The sequence below is a fragment of the Salvelinus sp. IW2-2015 genome, unplaced genomic scaffold (assembly GCF_002910315.2).
Source record: "Salvelinus sp. IW2-2015 unplaced genomic scaffold, ASM291031v2 Un_scaffold1453, whole genome shotgun sequence".
Classification (NCBI taxonomy): domain Eukaryota; kingdom Metazoa; phylum Chordata; class Actinopteri; order Salmoniformes; family Salmonidae; genus Salvelinus; species Salvelinus sp. IW2-2015.
Genome location: NW_019942917.1, coordinates 67,309 through 75,090, shown reverse-complemented (window position 1 = coordinate 75,090; position 7,782 = coordinate 67,309).

The window sequence follows — 7,782 nt, the reverse complement described above, 5'->3', positions numbered from 1 at the left end:
TCTCGCTTCTCTCTCTCTCTCATCTATCCGCTCGTCCCTCGCTTCTCTCGCTCTTCTCTCTTCGCTCTCTCTCTCTCTGCGCGCTCTCTCTGCTCCTCTCTATCCTCTCTCCTCTCTCTCTTCTCTGTGCTTCGCTCTTCTCTCTCTCTCTCGCTCTCTATCTGCTCTACTCCTCTCTCTTCTCTCTCTCTCTCCTCTCTCATCTCTTTCTCTCTCTCTCTATCCTCTCCTCTCTCTCTCTCTCTCTCTCTCTCTCTCTCTCTCTCTCTCTCGTCTCTCTATCTTATCTTCTTCTCTCTCTCTCGCTCTCTCTCTCTTCTCTCCTGCCTCTCTCTCTCTCTCTCCTCTATCTTTATCTCTGCGTCTCTCTCTCCTCTCTTCTCCTCTCTTTGAACCATTACTGCTGGTGGATTATATTAACCAGGAAATTCTTTCCACAGGTGCCATAGGCCTCTTCAAGGGAATCTGGCGGTCACATACAGGAACAACTATTATATCTACAGAGACGGTCAGTATGTTGTTAATGGACACTATTTTTATCTCTAGAGACTGTGCAGTATGTGTTGGAAGGAGACACTGTATTTCTTAGGACTGGTCGTAGTTGAGTGAAGAGACACTTATCAGTAATTTTAGAGACTTGAGTCTCGATGCAACAAGTAGTGGTTGATATGCGAACATACTATTATTTTTCTTTTAAGAATGACAGTATGGTTGAATGGTGACCTAATTGTTCTTCTTAGAGACTGTCTCAGTATGGGTGAAGGAGACACTATTCAGTATTTTGATGTAACTTGCAGTATCTGGTTAATGAGACCACTATATATACTTCTTAGAGTACTGCAGTGATATGGCTGAGAGACACTATTAGTATCTTAGAGACAATACAGGCTATGGTTGAAGGGAGACACAAGTATTTATTAGAGACGACAGTATGGTTGTAAGCAGACACTATGTATTAGAGACTGAAGTTATGGATGATGGACGGACTCACTTAATTATTTTCTCTGCAGAATGACAGTATGGTTGATGGAGACACGCATTAGTATTTTAGGACTGTTAGCAGTAGGTTAAGTCTCGAGACACTATTGATCTTAGAGACTGACAGTATGGTTGAAAGAGACACTATTAGTATTTTAGAGACTGGACGAGTATGGTTGAAGGAGACACTATAAGTATTTAGAGACTGACAGTATGGTTGAAGGAGACCACATACTTAGTATTTTAGAGACTGACAGTATGTTAAGGAGACACTACTAGTATTTTAGAGACTGACAGTATGGTTAAGAGACACTACTAGTATTTTAGAGACTGACAGTAGGTTGAAGGAGACACTACTAGTTTTTAGAGACTGACAGTATGGTGAAGAACACTATTAGTATTTTAGAGACTGACAGTTATGGTTGAAGGAGACACTATTGAGTAATTTTAGGGAGACTGACAGTATGGTTGAAGGAGACACTATTAGTATTTTAGAGACTCGAGTATGGTTGAAGGAGACAGTATTAGGTTTTAGGACTGACAGTATTGGTGAAGGACTAGCTAGTATCTAGAGACTGACAGTAGGTGAAGGAGACACTACTGATTTTAGAGACTGCAGTATGGTTGAGGAGACACTATATCTTCTTAGAGACTGCAGTATGTTGAGGAACACTATTAGTGTCTTAGAGACTTGTCAGTATTCGTGCATCCTATAAACCACTCATTTCCTATGTGCACTACATGCTTGTCCCATCGCTGCAAACCTCAGATACGGGGATCTCAGGAGGCAACAGGTCGAAATCCGTGCGTCCTCCGATACACGACCCAGCCTTCCTGACACCAATGCCCGTTTAACCCGGAAGCCAGACCACCAATGTGCCGGATGGAAACACCTTACAGCTGGAGGACCTGTCGTCGCTACACAGAGTCGCTAGAGCGCCGAGAACAAAGAACATCCTGCCGGCCCCCAAACCCTCCCCTACCCCGGACGACGCTGGCCAATTGTGCGCGCCCCATGGGTCTCCTGGCGCGGCGGCTGTGACAGAGCCTGGACTCGAACCAGGTCTCTAGTGGCACAGCTAGCACTGCGGTGCAGTGCATTAGGCCCACTGCGCTATTCGTGAGGCTAGCGTTGGTTAGTCCATACTGTGACTCTCCTGATAACCTATATGCACAGACACACATGACACAGATAAGGGAGATGTGAAGAGGAGAAAAGGAGGTTAAGGAAGAGAGGGAGGGATGGGGAGCAGCGGCACTGCTTTGTATGAGAGGACCACCAGAAAGACAAAGGGTCTAGAGTAGAGTTGCTGATTCTATTAGCAGGGTGCCATGATTATACAAAATGAAAAAAACTGATCCTAGACAGACTTCACACAAGGCTTGACAGGGTTCTCGACACAGATGCTTTGATTGGTTTAAGAACAACGGGAGACTTTCATTGCAAACCACCAGGGACTACAGAGACAGCAGGAAGGAAACCCACTGGGGAATCGCAATGGCATTCAGCATTCAAACATGACGACAAATTGGACAGATTATTACTTCGTATTCTGTACAGTTGATATGAAGTATCACTGGTGACATGGCGAGACGTTGCCATGGACACTTAATAACGTAACTATAGGTGACAGCAAACAGAGAAGGATAATGTTTGAGAATCAAAGGCTCATGTCAACATTGAGGATATTAGAATAGTCATGCCAGGGATATAATTAAACAAAGTGAAGTCAATTAAAATAAAGAATTGTTCTTTAACTGACTTGCCTATTCTTTTTGCCCATCCTTAATCTTTATCTTTTATTGGCAGGTCTGAAGATATGTTTTTTCTTTGCACTCTGCCTAAAAGGCCAGCATCCCGGAGTCACCTTTTCACTGTTGACGATTGAGGACTGGTGTTGGCCAGATACTATTTAATGAAGATGCCGTTGAGGACAGGTGAGTCATTCTGTTTCTCAAACTACGATACTCTAAGTGTACTGTCCTCTTGCTCTGAGTTGTGCACCGGGGCCTCCACTTCCCTTTTCTTTCTGGTTAGAGACAGTTTGCGCTTTTCTTGTGAAGAGTCATAGTACACACGCGTGTACAGAGATCTTAGTTTCTTGCAATTTTCTCGATGGAATAGTTCGTCAATTTCTCAGACAAGAATAGACTGACGAGTTAAGTTAGGAAAGTTATTTGGTTGGTCTGGCCATGTTTTGAAGGCCTGTAATCGAAACCACAAATGCTGATGCTTCCGGAATACTCAAAACTTGTAAAGGCCAGTTTATTGTTCTTTAATGAGCACAAAAGTTTTCAACTGTGGTAACATAATTGCAAACGGTTTTCTATGATCAATTAGCCTTTTAAAATGATCAAACTTGATTTCAGCAACACAGACTGCTATTGGAACACGTGGAGTGAGGTGTGCTGATAAATGGCCCCTGTACGCCTACTTATTAGATCATTACATAAAATATCAGCCGTTTCCAGCTCCAATTAGTTCATTTACAACACATTAACATGTCTTAAACCCACTGTATTTCTGATCAATTTTATGTTATTTTAATGGACAATGTGCTTTTCTTTCCAAAAATTCAAAGGACATTTCTAAGGTGACCCAAAGTTTTGAACGGTATTGTACTCAGGGGCAGATTACAATGTTGTCCGACCACACTTTTGAGCTAAACCTAATACTCATCTTCACTACATTCAGACGTCACTTAGTGTGATGAAGAGAATAGTGTGTAAGAGAAGAATAAGTGTGTTGCGCATCATAATCAGAAGTAGTCAGACCCTGGAGAAGTCCCAGTAACCACTTTGGTATTGAACAGAGACGTTTCATCCCACCACTCACTCTACTGTGAACTCTCACCTATTGAGTCTTTAGGCGAATTACTTCTTGACTTGCCAAAATAAAAAAAAAATATTTTAGTATTCAGTCTGTCCCTGAATCGTTGTACACTGCAACATTTTTAGAAGCAATATTTGGACAGTTCTTCAACAGCATGATTCTACACATTGTGTTTCTCAACTTGCAGTCCTCTTCTACCCTTTTTTGTTCAACCCCGCACAAGCCCCCTGATTCAACCTAATCAAGGGTTTTGATGATTGCTGGGAATATACATTGCAACCTTGGGGAACTTAGACAAACCTGACACGGATATACAGTATAGCAGTTCAACCAACTCAATCAATAATTTACACGCTGTCTGTTTGATTTATTAAGTTTCAGTTGACATTTTAAAGAGCGAATGCCTTTAAAAAGCAACAATCCCTTTGAAAACGGCCTATGTGGGCATCGATTCGGCGCAGGATAACAGTTTATTTAGTGTCCGAATGACTACAAAGTGTAAATAGGTTAGATTTTGGTCTTAGATTTCAGTCTGTCTAAAACGGAGAAGTTTGGAACATTCTGTACGTCACAAACAGGATAAATAAAGTGGCGTTTTGATTTTGACATGTCCATTTGCTCACTTCATGGGTGAACAGTATGGTGATTGCTCTCTGTCAATAGCATAGCTAGTGAGACGACCGCCCAGCAGCTCCGATTGTTTACATAAGACAACACATCGCACATTTTTATTACATGAGAAATTACTGCACCAAACCCTTCGTTAGGATATAAAATATCGCCAACTAAAACGTCCCTCTGCAAAAACATCAAAATTAATTACCAGATTCTTGAGTATGCTTAGATTCATTCTGGTTATTTTGAGGAGGTGGAAATAGACCTCTGCATCTACCTGGTCCGATGGGGGACAAACGTCATTAACGAAATGCGTAATCGGTCAGGAACACACCTCAAGACTGAAATCTCATTTTTTCTAATGAGACAAAAGAAAAAACAACGTCCTTGCGCTGTGTTCAGGGCTCTTTAAATACAAATCCAACTGAAAGTATGTTGATCTTAGTTAGCATTTCTAGCGTATTACATCATATGTAGAGGTTGGACGAATCCATACCAAGTGAGCTGGTGGTCTCCGTGGCAATGACCAGAGTGGTTTTGTCAAACAATCTCTGCTACATGGTCTGTTTGATGGCTGCTAGTTGAGGGCTGTGAAATTGAACAATAAAGATGGTATCTAATTATAAAGCACTTATCTGCTACTCAGAGCGGCTAGGCCATACACAGATGTCTTCCTCTAATCAGCTCTGGCTTGATTACATATCTATGCGTACTCATTCCAGACCACTCGATCTCTGCTCTGGTCATCAGAGGCATCACAGGCCCACTGAGAGGAGCCTGCCAGTCGTCTGTATGTCTTGGGTAATTCATGCAAGGTGAGGTAGTGTATCATAAACACTGTCACATTCTGTTTAGCCCCTGAGGCATCGCATGCAGGAACAAATGATTCTCACCTCACCTTGACAGTCTAGAGTCCGGCAAACCAATTTATATAAAAAACGGAACTGCTAGTGCTAACCAGTGCTAAAACGCATGTATTTGTAATTTTAATGCAGATCCATGCTGCGGACATGACTAACCTCTGTCACTCATTCCCTCCAACGTACCTTATTGAGAATGATTGTGGGGCCACATGAGTCTCTGCAGTTAATTTAGAGGATGCTGGAACTTGAGTTTTTGATCCGTTTCCCAAAAGTGGAAACTCGCCAGTGAGTGCATAAACTACACCCCTCCTGACGTCACACTGCCTCTGGCCAATCACACTCTGGCGGAATTACTCTGTCCATAATAATCCAAACGGGGACAACAGGACTTAAACGGTAAGCATTGCAATTTAGTGTTTGTTAAGGATCTCCACGCATGCACACGCACACAAACATTATACACCCTCCTGATGTTAGGGCACTTATCTCCACTCCGACTTATCAAAGTAGGGATTGTGGGTTAGTAATCACAACGCACCATCACACATGTTCCATGGGGCTCTCTGCTTTCAAGTCAACTGATGAGCACTGCTATCCGCTCCAGAACACAGCCCTACATGATAACATTGTGACATAATTACCATGAGGACCACTAAAAGGTGACTTGCATTCGCTGATTTGGCCTCCGTTTTGAAGATTGCTGATTTAAGAATGCTAGTGGACATTGAATAACCAAACAAGGAGTTGTCTTGGGGTTAGCTGGATGTTTGGTGTTTATGTTTGCATACCACTGGCTGATACGGTTTGTCCCCCCCTGAGTCACCATTCAGTAACAAGCATAGCCACTTCGCTTAAAAAATAGTCAGAAATATTTAGGATAAATCAGACATCTGTCATATTAGACTTCGTTTTTTCCCGGGAGGTCTTAGTCACGCAATTTTACATCTAGCTAAAGTGTTTGGTGCAGTATTTCTCAATGTAAAATAATTGTGCATAAAAACGAATCAGACGCTAGGTGCATTACAGTTCTGGTCAGGTCGGGAAAGTATGGTACGCGCCGCTCATGGACTGCTTTTGGGAGAAACAATAACATGTCAGACAACTTTCATCATCTGCAAAACTGTCAAGCTATCGATAAATAAAGGACAAGTTACACGTGTTTCATCATGTGCTTGCAAAAATCACTTGCTAGCATAGCAAATTGGCCAACTCTGTGATTTAGCACTAAGCTAAGCATGTAAACTTAGTAGCTAGCATCTTCGTGCAGTTTCGTTTTTTTTACCACTTTGCTCACTATCTATTAGCGTCTGTCTGGCGTTGTCTAATAGGCATTATGTAAAAAAAAACAAAAAAACAACAACAAACAGGGTTTGGGTATTATTGATAAATGATATTTGGGATACAAGTCGCAAACTGATCATCTCATCTTATTTTGCACCAAAAAGTGGCAGACATCGAGTATTTACACTATCAAAACACATCAGCAAATGACCACCGGCTTAGAGCCAGGGTTATTTCAACATAGCCTTGGTGACGTGTTGTCTTATTTAAACAAGTCTTGAGTGCTGTGTAATGTTACAGGTCTGTCTGACTTCTTGGAGCGTGCTTGGGCTGCTTGTTTTGGATGGAGTGTGCAGCACAGCTACGTTCTTCTGTTAGTGGGCACTGGACAAGTGGCATTGATCGTAATCCTACCCAACCCTCCAGTAAATATGGAATGCGATTATATTAAGATTTAGCTAAAATTAGCACCAAAACAACCAAGAGTGGAGATTTTCAGATGCACTTCTCTTTAACAGTGAGCTCCCAAAGTAGTGGGCATATTTTTTTCTTTTACTTTTTGGGCGAGTGACACATTTGTTGTCTGTTTGACTGTGACTCCAGCACTTTGAAAATGACCTACAACAAAAAAAACTATGAGGTTTAAGTGCAGACATGTCAGCTTGTAATTTGAGGGTATTTCATCCATATCGATGTGAACCGTTGGAACAAATACCTGTTGTCCGTTCCCGTCGCGCAACCATGGACCTCTCCACACATCACAACAGTTTAAAGCATCCACAAAGCCGTGGCCCCTTGCAGACAGGGAACCCACTACTTCAAGGTCTCAAAGCGAGTGACTTAAACCTATTTGGGAAACGCTATGTAGCGCCACACCGCTAACTAGCTAGCATTTCCAATCGTTACACTCACCCCCCTTTCGACCTGCTTCCTTTTCCGCAGCAACCAGTGATCCGGTGTCAACAGCATCAATCTAACAGTTTAACGTTTACGTCCGTCCCCTCGCCCATACTCGGGCGAGCGAACCAGGGACCCGTGCACACCATCAACAAACAGTCACCCACGAAGCATCGTTACGCAATCGCTCCACAAAAACCGCGGCCCTTGCAGAGCAAGGGGAACCACTACTTCAAGGTCTCAATTGCGAGTGACGTAACCGATTGAAACGGCTATTAGTGCGCACCACCGCTAAGTGTAGCCATTCACATCCGT